Source organism: Protopterus annectens, chromosome 7.part0, assembly GCF_019279795.1.
Source record: "Protopterus annectens isolate FY-2018-M chromosome 7.part0, PAN1.0, whole genome shotgun sequence".
Classification (NCBI taxonomy): domain Eukaryota; kingdom Metazoa; phylum Chordata; order Ceratodontiformes; family Protopteridae; genus Protopterus; species Protopterus annectens.
In genome coordinates this window covers 605,009,069-605,026,426 of record NC_056739.1, presented here as the reverse complement: position 1 = coordinate 605,026,426, position 17,358 = coordinate 605,009,069, and the positions used below count along the sequence as shown (strand labels likewise).

Here is a 17,358-nt window from a genome sequence, read left to right as displayed (position 1 = left end):
AAATATAACAAAATCAGAGTGTTTTCAAATACTGACAATATAGGTAACAGTGAAATTCATTTATTTTTTTCTATTTGCATTTTGGTTATTTACTGGGGTACAGCAATGATCACAAGATGATTAGCCAAAGGCTCAGCCTAGATTACATTCAAAATAGTAGAAAAAATATGTAACAAATTCAACAGACAGGGAAACACAAAGGTAACAAAACTTACCACGAGAAAGGAAAGATGCTATTAATAACTTTTACATCATGTTGAAGTGTACATTTTATGATTAGAAAAGTGGAATCACAGCAGTAGCAAGAAAAAAATGGGAACCAGAATTAACACTGTAAATTGTAGTAGATATTTTATTTAATAAAATTATAAAACATTGTTTTATAATGATGGTAATCAGTGCCTTGACTCACAACTAAATGTTTTTAAAAACTATCAATTAAAGCTAAAGTCATGTATCATACCAGTGCCGGTTTGGAAAAAGAATAATTTTTAAGATAAGTCTGCATTACAAAATAATCATTAACCTCCCAAAATTCAGGTCTGTTTATTTACTTACTCTAGCAGGGTGATGGACTAAACAGCTAGAGCTCCGCTACAAACACTACCTAGGTAAAATACGAATAATTTATGAAAAAAAAAAATTTAAATGTTCAACATGCATACAACTAAATATCAAAAACGCAAGAAAGCATTTTATACGTTCCATATATGCAGACATACCTCTCAATAGTCCGCGATTTTGGCTCAAAATGTTCCTTAACTGATAATATTTTGAGAAAACGTGGAGAATAACTTTCAATAAATACCGACTTCATTACATAGCTCTCAACCTTCCATCTCCTAAATGAGGAATACTAGCCTTCATAATGAGGAACAAATGGGCAAAATACAGAACACATACTGAGGTCTTAATAGCTTCAACTAAGAAGGTCACAGGATGGTTAAAATATACTGGTTTTATTTACAACAAAAAGATATTTTAATTAATATGATTCATTTCTATTTACCATGGATACGAGTAAAAAATCCCTATAACTGAATGTGTGACAGACCCTTTCAATGTGGAACCTCGAGGAACATGAACTTTTTAAGACTTCAAATGAAGCACATTCCTTGTAATTAGGTACAGTTGCAAAGCATGCCATTGCAGCTACAAAATTCTTTAACTTTACAAAATGCATTCTAGCTAATTTACATAATTTTATTCTGTCAGATTTCTAACTTAATAGTAGCAAAAATTCAAAAAGTATCCTTGATTTGGGGCATCCCTCTCAGGTTCTGGAAGAAAAGGGGTTGATTGTTATGAACAGGGTAACCACATTACACTAGCTCTACAATTACTGAGCTTGTTACATGTGAATAAAGGAACTGTTGCTGACTCGATCACAGATACAACCAGCACACCTAAAGCACAAAAATTATGCGAAAAAACTACATACGCACATCAGATCACATACCTTGAAGACACTATTTCTGAGAAGCTGACATAGGAGCATGGTCTAAATTCCTTAATTTCAAAAACACAAGGTTAAGAAAAGATGTGAACATTACATGCTATCTTAAAAAATATGTACAGTTTTAGGGTTGCCACCTTTTCAAATGCCCAAAGTGGGACATTTTTGGTACAAACGTCAGATTTTTCAGGCCGAAACATTCCTACGGCCAGTCCAAAGGACAGAACTTCACTTTTTTGCCTAAATAAAAGCTTATTCTTGTAGCATTTTTAGTTGCTTATTCTGTTTCTTATAACATTTAGGTGTTTCAGATACAGAATAACTGTTTTATGCAACTACTACATAAAATATATGGAAATAATTTTGTCCTAAAATCTCAGGACATTTGCCATTTTTACAACTGTTTTGCAAAGACTGTCCCTTCCAAAGGAGGACAGGTGGTAACCAGGTGGTAACCTTATACAGTTTTAGTTTTCAAAGTTATTTAAGTGGGGAGAGTAACTATTTATTGCAGTAATATTTAGATTCGCAAATTTGCCCGACTTTTTTTCAGCATACTGCGCTCCGTATGTCAATAACAATAACACACTGAAAAAGAAGGGGAAATAACCAAATGAAGTACACATACCAACGTGTACCTGATGACTTGAATGGAAAAGCTAATGCGACACAAAATTCGCTACGAATCTGGATTTAGAGACATGCCACAAGAGGCCCAATGAACGTCACTTTTTAGAAGTTCATCTTAAGACATTAAATAAAATAAACATGGCACGGTTTCTTGCTCCCCTTTACACAGTAAGATAAAACAGGCCCACAATGACAACATTAAAGACCCCCTACTCCACAGTTTGCAATAGTCCCAGCTATCACCCTCAACAGTACCTGACCCCTATCACAAACTTACTGAATGTTATTATAAACTACTACCCTTGTACCTAAATCTTACTTCGTCTCTTTGGTACCCTTTCAGTGTAAGTGCTACTTTCCTGCAGTGTACGTAACCCGATTGCCACCCGCTACGTCACTTCTGGTTGCGTCGTTTTGGAGGGCGCAGGGAATGGTAGTTTATATGCTGGTGCTTAGAACAGCAAAGGGGCTTACGGGAGGGCTTGGTACATTTTTGATAATCGAGCCGAGGTACCAATATTTCTAAATAGCGTTGGCGTGTATTTTTTTTTTTTTGGGACAAAGTTGAACAAGTAAAATTAAACTGTATCTGCAGTGAGCATAGAGCTAAAAATAACAGTTTACTTTTGTGTAGAATTGAGTATTTGCCTTATTTCTTAAGAAGTTTCGGATACAAAAAAATTGTTTTACATTATTATTGGCTAAATTATTTTGCCCTAGAATCACAGAACATTTGTTTTTTTCTTTTCAAATGGTTTCCTAATGTAAGATGCAACTGCTCAATTGGGGACTGTCCTGGGTGAAAATAGACAGGCGGCATAGCTCTTCATCTCCAGAATCAGGTATAAGTCCAGACGTAATTATGGATATTTGAAAAATAGTACTAATTAGCGTAAGAAGTTGATAGAATAAGAGAACGCGGATTAACGTGAATTTTATAAGCTAAAAGGAGTCAATGACTGCGGATTAACGTGCATTTTATGAGGTTAAGGGAGTCTATGACTTTAATTATTTAAGTGTAATTCACCACATTTTTCCAGAATCACCAGTTCTGGGGACAGCAAAATTCTGAGCCAAAATCAGGAACACTTGAGAGGTATGTGATATCCCTACATACACCTCATCATCATCATCTTCTTTGGCTGTTCCATTTCTTCCTGTCCTCTGCATGTTGCTATGTCACACCAACCACCTGCATATCCTCTCTCACCACATCCATAAACCTTATCTTAGGCCTTCCTCTTTTCCTGTTACCTGGTAGCTTCAGACTTAGCATCTTTTTCCCAATATACTCAGCATCCCTCCTCAGCACGTCCAAACCATCATAATCGTGCTTCTCTGGCTTTGTCTCCAAATCTTTCAACCTGGGCTGACCCTCTAATATACTTATTCCTAATCCTGTCCACCCTCGTCACACTCGGTGCAAATCTTAACATCTTTAATTCTGCTACATCCAGCTCAAACTCCTGCCTTTTTGTCAATGCCACTGTCTCCAACCCATATAACATAGCTGGTCTCACTACCCTCTTGTAGACCTTCCCTTTCACTCTTACAGGTACTCGTCTGTCAAAAATCACTCCTGACACTCTTCTCCACCCACTCCATCCTGCCTGTACTCTCTTCTTCACCTCTCTTCCACACTCACCGTTACTCTGAACTGTTGACCCCAAGTATTTAAACTCATCCACCTTCACCACCTCTACTCCTTGCATACTCACCATTCCTCTAGCCTCCCTCTCATTCACACACATATATTCTGTCTTAGTCCTGCTGACCTTCATTCCTCTTCTCTCTAGAGCATATCTCCATCTCTCCAGGGTCTCCTCCACCTGTTCCCTACTTTCACTACAGATCACAATGTCATCTGCAAACATCATAGTCCCGGGGACTCCTGTCTGATCTCGTCTGTCAACCTGTCCATCACCATTGCAAATAAGAAAGGGCTCAGAGCCGATCCTTGATGTAACCCCACCTCTACCTTAAACGCATCTGTCACTCCCACCGCAGACCTCACCGCTGTCACACTACCCTCGTACATATCCTGTACCACTCTTGCATACTTCTCTGACGCTCCTGACTTCCTCATACAATATCACAACTCCTCTCTAGGCACCCTGTCATATGCTTTCTCTAAGTCTACAAAAACACAATGCAACTCCTTCTGACATTCTCTGTACTTTTCCATCAACACTCTCAGAGCAAACATTGCATCTGTAGTGCTCTTTCATGGCATGAAACCATACTGCCAATCACTAATCATCACGTCCTTTCTTAACCTAGCTTCCACTACTCTTTCCCATAACGAATTTAATTTAATTTCACGAATTTATGGTTATTCTGATTATTACAGTAATAAAAGTCAGAAATGACAATTACGGTCACTCCACTCCCAGACTGAAATCCATTTTGCATATTAATAAGCCATTGACTAGAAAGGTGATGGGCTAATTTACTTTTTTTTTTTGACTAGGGATATTCCACTAGGCCCCTTTTCTCCCCCATCTCTTTATGTACATTAATTCCATTGTTACATAACCACTGAAAAGAGAAAAAAGGATGAAAAAAATGGCTCACACACCTACAGCTGATTAAGCATGTTTTGTAAAAGCTGATACAGTGGTCAAATGGTTGGTTGCTTTCTTGGCAGACATCCCCGGTATATCAGATGTTAAATGGTATCTGAAGCATTTGTAGATGAGTCATTTTGTCTTTTGGAGAAAAAAAAAACAATACAACTTTAGCCACAGAAAGTTTCTCTTAGGTGTTTTGGCTGAGATCTGGAATGTGTGGCTAAGGAAATTAAATTTATTACTGACTGCAAGTGGTATTTTATTGAAAACTGTAAAGGTAAGTATACTTAATTTCTGCTTGTTGAAGACAAAAGTCTTAAAAGTTTATACTGTGTTTGAAGTTTGAAAAGGAGAAACAGTAATGCTTTGGTGAAATAGAAGTTGTAGACTAAATGAGCTGAAGAAATAAATTTACTATATATATATATATATATATATAATGTGTATGTATATATGTATACATGTGTATATATATATATATATATATATATATATATATATATATGCATATATGTATGTGTATGTATATATATATATATATATATATATATATATATATATATATATATATATATATATATATACCATTTCTTCTTCACAAAACCACAAGATTCAGCTCAGTCCATTGCTCATGCTACTGAGTTAAAAAGTAAAAAAAACTGAAACTAAGAATTTGGTGGTGTGTATGATTAATTGTTGTGAGGCAGAAAAATTTATCAGAAATGTTCAGAGAGTGGATTTTTGAATGATTGATATTTAACATTAAAATAAAGCATAGGATTCAGAAACAAACAATGCACAAAGGTAGAATTGTGAGCCAAGTAGTGGCAATCTTTGCAATGGAGATTTAGACCTTTTTAGAATGATCAGTCAGTGCCAGAAAATACTGAGGCCGTCTTAGTGAGTAAATGACTGTATAATGTGATGGAAATGAACAACATTTTGATAGAGGGTAATGGGAAATGCAAATGAAGGTAAACAATATGACAGAGTGATTGAGAAATGTATAAAACTGTGCCATTAGATGCAGACTGTCAGTATAGCTGTATGTCATGCAGTCATGTTTAATGGAGACAGAGACTGGTCTAATTAAATGTAGCAGCAGTAGCATCCTTAGCAGAAATGTAGATGTATGAGGTTATCCTGTCTGCGAGTAGCCTGAAAAGCGTGCATTGTTGCTCTTCACATCACAGAAGGATCTGACTGTCAGTTTCATCCTCTTCATGAAACAGAATTAGTGTACTACTACCATGTGGACAAAGACACCATACAGGAGCTGATACAAACATGTTGCCCTCACATGCAGGTTCATGAAATATATAGAATACCCATTGCTATGCACACCAAATTGTGTGTAACAGTGACAGTCATAGCTACATCGACCTCCCAGCAGTCAGCTGGGAATATGGTGAGTGTATCCCAGTCATCTGCTTCATAGACACTACACCATTTTTTTTATGCCAAGCTACAGCATGGGGGAAAGCATATGTGGTTTCCATGTGTTATGAAAAAATATTAATGTTTCATGTTTACTCCACAAAATATATATTAATTTCTAGTTTTTTCACAAATGCGTCAATATGTTTGTCAAAGGAAAACTGAAAAGCAAATGCATGATTATGTAAGATATAGTTTCATACAAGTAGTTTTATATTTCAAGGGCCTTACAACTGCATTTTCACTGTTAGCAATTATAGTGTACTAACAAAAATAGGAAGGCCAAGTAAGTGCTGAAGGAGTTAAGGGATGTTATATTATGCTGCCAAGTATAGTTTCAAAAGTTGATGAATTGTGCCAGGTATCTGTGGAAACCAGATTAATTAACAGTGCGCTTTACCCTTCTCAGGCTGGGTAATGGGTCTTTGCAAGGATGCCTGTGAGGTAGTGTGTACTGGCAGTGAATGTTACAAGGTTGAAAGATAAATTCTTAGGTTGTCTATGTTTTACGGTGCATATTTGTGAAGTGTTCATGTAAAGCACTAAGTGAGGATCACAAGTAATGTCAGAATTTTGCGTGCATGATATTGATAAGAAAAGATAGAAATGTAAGCATTTTTTTCTTGTTATTTGAGACTCTAAACATTTTTGGTATGCAGTCTCCCAGCACTGTTTATGGAATAAACCAGTACTTTGCACATCCTGAAGTGTCATTCTTGACGGAGTCAAAAGGTAAAATTTCTTTATTAAACTTGTACACATGTACTGCAGAGAAGAGAAACAGACCATATGGTCTTTTTATGAAGTAGCTTAGTTCCCTGAGGTATTTATTACCATCAAGTGTGACCACATCAGGGGTAACAATATATTCACCATTAGGGATTCCACTCTTTTAACTGTAAGGTGGTCTGCAATGCATAGGTATAATATACAATGCGTCAGTGTTCACAACTCTTGTGTTTGGCACATGTGTGACTTGTATCAGTGATTTGAGCAGGGTGATTTCCCTTAGGGACATTTTATTGGAGATGCTAGATATACCCAGGAGACATGGCTAATGACACCCATACAAAACCCACAAACTATGGCAAGGAATGTGTACAACACTGTACAAGCACAGACCCACAACTTTATCAAATGTGTTTATACTAATGATGGTAAACTTCTGGGCTTTAGACACCAGCATTATAGTGCTGCAGGAAGCTTTAGAAACATGCAGCAAGAAAATTGCTGTGTGCGCTGTGCAATAACATGTTAGTACCCAAAGATAAAGCAGACTATAGCCATCAGGAGACAGGATGTGCTGAAGTCTGTACTATAGGAATTGCCTGGTGAGGAGTTTGTGGAGGGCCCAGTTCCAGGGGATGATGCATTGCACTACTGGAAAAGAGCCAGTAACTGCTTCAGTGCTATGGCCTGGGTTATACATAACCGAGAGTAACAATAATATAGACAATGTTACAACCAGGTCATGTTATAAAGTGCATGGACTGGCAGTGCATCAGACACAAGCTACTGTAGGAACAGAGCAATAAGAGCAGGGCACAGGTTCGAAGGGCCTCAGTGATGGGGGTTGGCAATGGGCACTGTGTTAAGGTTAGGAGTTCTAATGATTTGTGTGTTTTATGGACTAGTGAGTGTAGTGAACTTTGAAGACTACACAGGGAGGGGATTGTGTCGCCACAATGAGGTACTTGTGTAGAGGTGGGTGGCATTGGTCAGATGGAATTTGGGGTGAACTTGGCCCCTGCATAAGTTGCTACACTGTGCATGTTTTGGTGTGACAGGGTCAGGGCATCCTTAGGAGGAATGTCCTTTGTCTATGGAGGTGTCCCTTCCAGTGAATGTTACTTGCATGATCCACAGTTGGTACAGAATATGACATGCTTCATTAGCAGGAACGGCAGTCTGTGCCAAGGGTTGGTGCAGTATGTCATTTGTGTTAATGGTAGAAAATAATGCCTTTGAGATTGGTGGTGGAGGTAGCTGGCATGGAGGAGGTGGCACCAGGGGACATAGGTGGTCCCTGCTATCCTACAGTGCGTTTCCCACTGGAGGCAGAAGAGACTGCCAGAAGAATGGTAATGTCCATGCTGTGCTGCAGCACATGGGCACCTGGAGAATATAGATTCCCCATGGTGTCTGTCAAAAATGCTACTTAGGCAAATCCTACTCTGATGCTGTCACATAGCTCATATGCTCCAGTGATCAGCACTGCAATGGCCACAGTGGCATCAGCCTGTGTCTGTATGCTCTACACATTTGTGTATTTGCCATGGAGGTACTCAGTTCAGGTCTGGGCCATTGGCATTCACCAATAGGCCAGTCCTTACTTCCATGTCCCTGCTCCTTAGAGCTACCAACACCCACTGTTGTCTGGTGTGAAGAGTGCACCTGTGCTGCTGGGTCAGTCAATCCCTGTCCTTCATTGATCACCTGTAACTCCAGTGTCGGTTGCACAGACAGTGGAACTGTGTCTGTGGAAGGGAGGAAGTAATATGCTCTCAGTGTTAACCATACTTAACAGTAGTAATGTGGCCACAAACTGCTGTGTGCTGTGGCTCCCATCATTATATCATTATCAGGCTCAGATGTTTCACCACCGTCTGTCATGACCTATCCCTGTTGGACAACCCGTACACCAAATCACCCATGAAAGCAGCCTAAAACACCCTTGTGTATTTATGGTACTTTGTGACAGTCCCAAATTCCAGTGATGCTACAGCTGTAAAACAGAATGGCAGGCAATGAATATTAATCCAGATACACAACACAGCCCTGAAGTGCCTGTAGGGGCTATATGACTCTGGGGCATCACCTATTGACAGCCATGATAGTGGGTGAAATTCCACACCAATGTCAGTCCCTCCTCCAGATATGAGGACATAGTCTGTCACTCCACAAAAAGATGCCAGGAACTCCTCCATGTCTGTCAGTGATTTCTGAGTAGATGTATCTCCACTTCTGTCCATCTTCTTCCATGCTAGGTTGGTTGTCTTAGAGCGAGCATAAAGTATCATGATGATTATAAAGCATACTTGACTTAGTGACCTGTTATGGCCGCTAACTGCAATAACATCTGCAACAAGGTTTCATCACACAAATTCACAGAAGACCCAGTTGTTCTTTTCGATTAGGAGGATCTGCTACCTGTGTACACAGAGAACCTGCAGAAGTTTGCATCTAGTTGGGAGAACTTCTCCATTTTTTTATATACATCTTCGCAAATGTGAACATATACATATGTATCTGCATATCATGTTGTGGCAGTGTTGACTGGATGCCACTGCATTTGCACATGTGGTCAATGTAGCATGGCCCACATGCATCAAATATATGACCTCCACCACAGAAGTGGATGGCTAAGCAGTGTTCACTTGTTCTCTGTGTGTATCACTTGGCAGTGCACTATACCTTTGCCTTATGCTCATGCCTGCCTTTTAATGTCTGCCACACTCCCCAAGAAAATATTTTCAAATAAGCAACAGGTATGGTAACAAAACAGATTCCAACTGCTGGGGTGTGTGCTCCCTGGCCGTTGTGGGTGTTCAACACAATAAGAGATTTAAGCTCACTGCAAGCCATCCCTAAGTACATCACATGCAACACTGGTGATACGCCCCAGGTAGCGCAGTGCATATATATATATATATATATATATATATATATATATATATATATATATAAAACAAGATAACCATCTCAGTCTAGCAAAGCATATTGGATATTTACTACTTCCCCGTCCATATGATTGCTTTTGGAGTTTCAAACCACCCCCAAGGAATAGACAGGCAGACCCAACAACAAAGAGACACATTTGAAAAGGAACCCCCAACCAAATACAGGCAGTCAGTTTGAAAAGCAATTCCACCAGCCAACAACAGAGACAAATTTTGAAAATTAACTCCCTGTATGACCAAATTACAGAGAGAGAGATGTGCACACATTTTGAAAAGAAATTCCCCATGCCAGCAATGTAGAAAGAGACACAAATTAGGAAGCAATCCCCCCATAAGTTCTGTATCCCCATCTCAGTCAAACTTATCTCATGGTGCCAACAGTAAAACACTGGTGCGGTGCACTTCAGAGCAGTCTAAAGGACCCTCCTGTGGTCCCTCAGCAGTCAAATGTTCGCTATCGCCCCTTACAATAAGTACACAACAGTAAAATAGCAGTGACTTTACCCACACATTCCCTAAATATGTTGTGTCAATGTCATCTCGTCAGTTACCACAACAGTTGTAGATCTGTACTTTCCCTGTGTTTGGCTTCTAGTCTCTAGTGCCTTTGCTTCTGGTTTAGTAATATTGTGAAGAGGCTGTGTCTGTATTTATTATGCAGTTTTGAGGCAGTTATTTTGTCAGTTATGCTAATGAGTAAGTCAAAGATTACTGTCTCTGAATTTCACATTTACACACTGGACAAAGGCTGTCCAATGAGGGTTATACCTAACTGCAACCACATGCCTAGCAGTGAAACGCACTACATACATGTGGAGAGGTCAATAACTCCTGCAGGGAGGTGGGTGTATTTGGTCTGTTGCATCCTAGCCCCTAGAGATGGTAAAAAACAATAATGGAGTGAGACATGACTTGAACGGGCGGCAAACAGGATCAACATGTCATTTACACTCCGATCACCACACTGGCACCCTATGCATTTATGTGCCACTGTATGATGATATTGTGAACTGTCATGCTGCCTTGGTGCTCTTGATGTGCATTACATGACACCTACAACATATCTAGATGTGAATGAGCTATACTGTTCCTATAGATTGTGCCCTCTGAAGTGGCCATGGCTTCTGAGGACACTGAGTGTGTGAGGGTTCCCATGTGGTGTACCAAAGAACCAAAAATATTTCTGTACTTAAAAGTACATGGACCATTGGAAGCACCTACTGGGGATATTTTATGAGGTCCCCAATGCAAGGTAGATGCCTGGCACTGCCTTGCTGGGTGGTGAAGTCTACAGCAGGCATTACCTACAGAGGTGATGTGGCCTGAAGAGGCACCAACTTGATCTTCTTCAGCAGTAGAAAGAGGAGTGCCCTGAGTTCTACAAGAAGTAGTCATGACAGTTGTATTTTACAGTAATGTGCCAATAACTGCCCATCCAAATGCAGGGCATGTGATTTATCTACAATTCCCTTTCCTTTTATGTTATTCAGTTAAAACTGCGGTGGTGGTGCTGCGGTAGCGTTGTCGCCTCACAGTACGACGTTGTCCTGTTCGATTCTCAGCTAGAGCGTCTTCTGTGTGGAGAAATGCGTGAATGGGCGTACCTTCATTGAAGGTTGTGCGTCAAAGCTGGCAACTTGCACGTAAAAATCTACTGCCAATCATTAGCGGACCGGAGTTCCGCTGTGGCGACCCCTAACCGGGAAAAGCCAAAAGACACAACAACAACACGTTATTGGGGAAAACAGGGGTGATCTTTCAGAGGTGTACAGAATCATTTTCCAGATGGAAGGTTAAGTATATACCACTGATAGTATAGCTATATGCAACTATACAGCTATACTATCAACTGTATAGTTGCATATAGCTATACTATCAACTGTATAGTTGCAACTGTATAGCTATATGCAACTATAGAGTTGATAGTATAGCTGCATGTAGTTTGGGTACCAGCAGAGTTGTACATTAGTATGTTGTTAGTACTGAAACTCAGTTAAGGTAACATTGTTCACAATCAGCTAAATGCATTGTGTGTCTGAGATTACATGCATAACTAAAAAAGGCCTTGTGACTGTTTTGGCTTGGGTGGCTGTTTTAGCCTCAAAGTTGGCTTTTGTAGATTTTGTTAAACTTTTGAGTTTTTTCTTTATTTTGGTGACAAGGACTCTATCATTCTGTGAATTGCAATTCTTACTTATGGTCAAAATTCTCTTTCTTTTATTGTGAAGCTTGTTGATATTATGGTTCCATCAAGGAGTTTATTTCTGGGGTGAGTAGGGCTTGTGGGGAGTGGAGTTTTCTGCTTGGGCTCCTAGCATTGATCAGTAACACCTTCATATTTTCCTTTGCTTTCTTCTTTTTGTTAGTAGGTTTATCAGGTTGGCATTGCCAAAGAAAGGCAGTGTCTTTGCCAGATGTAGGCAATCCCTGGCAAAGCAGCATGATCTGTTGATAATATCTTCCCAGGCTGACAGGTATGTGACCCCCATTGAATAAAAACTTAGCCAATTATTGAAGTCAGCTATTTTTTTTTTCACGTATTGTGTCATCACCCATGGAGAAAGTGGAATGCAGCAACTTGACTGAGAGCTCCATCATGTCTCTCTTCATATTGTCTAGGGAGGTACATCTCAAGTTATTGACAACCACATCTATTTTGATCGTGTCATAGGTTGGTACTAGGCTATTGGCCCTAGGGCCTATAAAGCCTAGCCATAACAATTCCCTGGATATTTCTTCTGACAGTATTTACTTCCCTGGACCCCTGTCTAGCAGGGCGACTGACGTGATCCCCAGGATGAATTTCCTATCTCCCATACCAGTACTTGCTGTTCAGAGACTTCAGTGTATGTGTAATCTGCTGGATCCTGGCACCAGACAAGCAAGTAACCACCACTCTTTCCTTGCTCACCCTGGTAAGAGGTACATCTGTATGTCTTACAATGAAGCCACCTATAACTAGAATGGTTGAGTAGATGCCTGTCTTAAGGGCTCAGCATCCATGACTTTGGGACTTCTTGTGCTAGGTGGTAGGCTTAACTTGATGAGTGTGCTTTATGCCTGCATTGTGATTTGGAAGTCTTTGAGGTTTAGGCAAGTTAATCTTTATAACCTCAGCATATGATGCATTATGTATATTGTGATAGCCTTGGCAAGGTGTGATGTATGGTGTACTGTTGACAATTTTAGTGCCTGAGTTTACTATGTATGAGACTTTTGCTTCCAAGGGCATTATATTGTAGATCTGTCATGCATTGTGTTATGTTATTTGAGTAGTAAATGATCATCAGACTGAACAATTTTTACACTGTCTCAAGATATCTGTCTCAATGGTTTCAGCAGGAATGCCTCAAAGGTAGGAGTGACTATAACTGCTTGGAGTCTGTTTTTTGTGTGTGTACTGTTTGGGTGGACATACTGAGGTGTGGGGAAATTCCTAGGCATTTGGTCAGGAGTGTGCTGCAGCTCAATGTATGTTGATTTGTGCTTTGTGCAGGTTATTTCAGCCTCAGACCTGGATTAACAGGGTTGCATGCAGTTTGCAGGCCTCCTATAGAGTAGAAAAAAAAAACTCTTTCACAGACACCCCACTATATAGCAAGTCCCAGCAGTGGCAGTGCACTGAGCACAGTCCAGTACAGCTTTTTTTTTCTTTTTCCTGTTTTGATGAAAAGCTAATTTCTTACAGTTCATCATTTTCTACTCTTCTCAGACTCTGTGGGTGCAGCTAGTTAAAGCAGTCTAGCAAGAGAGGCATGCAATCAAATAAAGCTAATAGTGGAGCTCTGTGACTTCATAACCTGAAGCAAGTCACAGTTCTGTTAGTCCTGTGACTCTGAGCTTCAGGTCAATGACCCCAGGTAAGTTAGAATTTCAGAAACTTTAGCTTTTACAGTGGCGGCAGGGAAACCTGTAATTAGTATACAAATAGGGAGTAGCAGGGAGACCAGTACTTAATGCATCATTATGGACTGGGGCAGACACAAGAACAGGGGAAACAACAATGTAACAAACAGAAAAACACTGGAATGCTACTGCAGTGATGAGTGGGGGTATCTGCCCTTTTTTTCAAATAGTGCAGCATTTAAATTGATTTATTTGTGTTGCATTGAATACTATCTAGCTGGAAGTTGTGGCTCTGTTTTTTCAGTTAATGCTTGTTAGAATTCTTGAATAGCCAGTGATAATTGGGGGTAGTTTACTTCATTGTTATGTGGTTCCTGCCTTATATAAGTGGTACATTTTGGATTATTTTATGCTTAAACTCTGAGCTTTGGCCAGCTAAGACCTACATGAAATCAAATCAACTGGATGTATAAGTGAATTTAAGTAAATTTTTATCTGCACTTTTTTCAAATAATACAGCATTTAAATTGATGTATTTGTGTTGCATTGCATATTATCTAGCTGGAAGTTGTGGCTCTGTTTTTTCAGTTAATGCTTGTTAGAATTCTTGAATAGCCAGTGATAAGTGGGGGTATCTGCACTTTTTTTCAAATAATACAGCATTTAAATTTATTTATTTGTGTTGCATTGAATACTATTTAGCTGGAAGTTGTGGCTCTATTTTTTCATTTATTTCTCCACCTACCCTCCCTGCTTTTGTTTTGGTGTTAATCTTGGTGGCGTTGAAACTGCCCGCCCCTGTTGTAAATTTGCATTTGGATACTTCTCCTTGGCCCATCTCATTTGCTCACTCAAAAAAAAATTGCACTTTTTTCATCTGCTTTTACTGTATTTGTGTTTCTTCCTACTTTATTTTGCTTTTGCGTTATCTTAAAAGTACTCAATTGTATTTATTACTGCTTGGTGTAACTATCATTTTAAGCCTTTTGGTTTAAGCACTTGAGCTTCAGACCAGTTGTTTTACATTAAGAAGGTTTGTGGTTTGCACTGTTGTGGCAGGACAGGTAGCTTACATACTTCTAAGTTGGGAACTGCTGATTGAAGGCTCAGTGTCTGTTATTCTAAAAGTGTATTAGTTCTGGTTTAAGCACTTGGGCTTCAGGCCAGTTATTTTACATTAAGAAGGTTCGTGGTCTGCACTCTTGTGGGAGGAGAGGCTGGACTCTGCCCTTCTGAGCCGGGAATTTCTGGTTAAAGGCTTATAGTGCCTGCATATTTTAACTGTTTCTTACTGAAATTGGTGCACCTTGTTTGCTGTAGCATAGACTAGATCCAGGCCTGCTGAATCTGGCTTTGTTTGTATAACTTGAGCACTAATCCAGGCCTTCATTTTTTGAGAAGGTTCCCCTGCACCCCAGTGGCAGGAGTGTGCAGTTAGAACTTGTCTGATTGAAGAGTACAGGAACAGGGCTCAGTTTTGAGATTTTTTTACTGGTTAATTGGGTAATTTGTTTAAAAGCCTTTTCTGATTGCTTGTAGTCATTTAAAGCTGTTTTAAGTATATTTTTTACTCTTTTTGCCTTATCTTTTTAAAAAAAAAATGTTTCCTTGTTTCCCACCTTTCTAAGCTAGTATAGTCCAGTTTTCAGGCTAGTGCTGAATTCAGGGCTGTTACAATTTTCTGAGTTGCCCATACCTTACTTGGATAGAGGGAGGTTTCTCTGTTCACCTGTGAGAGAGGGAGCTTTGAGCAGCCATCTGTCCCTGGAGGAGTGGTCCCAGCCTAGAAGTTAGTTGTTTGTGTGCCATTTTGGGTTAATTTCTCTCTCTTTCATTTCCCTGCTGTAAAAACCACGTTTACATGGTTTTGCACGTCCAGGTAGCACTGGTTAGCTAAGGCTAAATTTATCCCGGCTCCACCAAGTCTCCTCTTCAGTTTTTCCCTTGAAAGTAGTCTAACTCTCAACCTAAGCACTTAAAAAGCATCCTACAGTCCAGCACTTGCTCAGACCTAATAGCAAGCACTAATATACCCTGACAATTGATTTCCCAGCAGGGCAAGGTTCATTATTCACTCCTTACCAACCAAGCGACTAAGCAGCTCACCCTACTATTCAGACATGACCAAAGAGCAATTTCAGGTATACTCTCCAGTCCAACTGGTGAACCTGGGTATCCTAAGGCAATGTTACAACTGCCTCATGTACACAGACAACCCTCTCCTCCTACCACAACACATTAACATATGTGAGAGATGCAATTATATAGATACATTGGAGGCTAAGCTCTCTCCACCCAAGACTGGAACAGGCAGTCGTGAGGAGAAGGTTAACACTTGCACCACACTTCCAGCCTCACATAGACATACTAAACCAGCACTGGCAAAAAATACACATAAATACACAAAATCATACTCTGAGGGCCTAAATAAAAACCTGCAAAAGCATCACAGACCTTCAAAGCAGACACCCAAAAAATTTGCACCTCCCGTCACAAACCAAACAACACATAAAACACAAAATCAGTGTGCCGTACAATCACAGCCCTTAAGGAGAAATAACATACCTAACACACTAGTAATAGGTGACTCTATAGTCAGGCACACGGACGTCCCACTCACTAGGCTGGACAAGGCGAAGGTTACTGTTAGCTGCCTGTCAGGAGCCAGAATCTGCCACATAACACAAGCACTCAGGTCACTCCAGAACAAGTACAAATAAGAATGTCATTGTTCATGTTGGTGTGAATGACCTGAGACATACCTCCCTGGACTACATGAAAAGAGACATGGAAGAGCGCTGTGATCATGTAGCCCAGGCGTGTATGACCCTGACCCTGAGTAGCATCCTGCCCTCACCAAGAATGATACCGCAGTATAAAGAAAAAATGATCAATTTCAACAATTGGCTAAGCTTCTGGTGTCATTCAAAGAGGAACCAGTGTCTATCAGCCTGGGACAACATGCTCGACAGGCCTCATTGCTTCGCAAGAGACGACTTGCACCTGTCACCCCTATGCTTTTGAATACTGGCCAAGGCTCTTGCTGCCCCCATAGTGCCTTTTTTAGGCAAAGCTCAAAAGTCAAACCCACCTCTGTAAACAGCACAAATAAAAAAATGAGGGTTATGTTACTCAATGCCAGGAGTTTAAATCTCAAAATGCATGTGCTCGAAGCACTCCTCAGTATGGAGAACGTCTACATCTGTGCAGTAACTGAAACTTGGTTCAAGGCTCCACAGGGCACTCCAGCACTACCGGGCTACCACTCATACCACACATTTCAGCCACAGAACATGGACCTAAACACAAAAGGAGGGGGTGTATCCATATTCATCAAGGATACCTACACCTCCAGGTTAGTGGCGCAGCATGATACCTCCGAGATCATCTGTGTGCAACTAACATCAGGCAAATTTGCAATGCAAATTGTGGCCTGCTACAGATCACCCTCCATGACCCAGGACCACCACTCCACCTTTCTGGAGACACTGCAAAACATGAAGGTCCTACCGAGCACCCTGATATTGGGCAATTTCAATTACCCTACCGTTAACTGGGAAAACTATTCAAGCACAAACTCCGAGGTCCAGCGCTTCCTGGAATTTATATACTCAAATGCCCTGGATCAGCTGGTAAACTCCCCTACCAGAGGTGAAAACATATTGGACCTGGTCATCACCAACATGGGCGACAGGTGTTCCACACCAGAGGTCAACCCATCACTGGTTAGATCAGACCA

General features: G+C 40.2%; 1 long non-coding RNA gene across 1 annotated transcript in view; it reads left to right on the top strand.

The window, feature by feature from the left end:
* Window positions 1-1,995: 1,995 nt before the first annotated feature.
* Window positions 1,996-17,358, top strand: part of LOC122805833 — a 37,225-nt gene continuing 21,862 nt past the window's right edge. The window contains exons 1-2 of the long non-coding RNA XR_006365462.1: window positions 1,996-2,596; window positions 2,856-2,928. This is a non-coding gene — a long non-coding RNA (uncharacterized LOC122805833). The remainder of the gene's footprint in view (window positions 2,597-2,855; window positions 2,929-17,358) is intronic.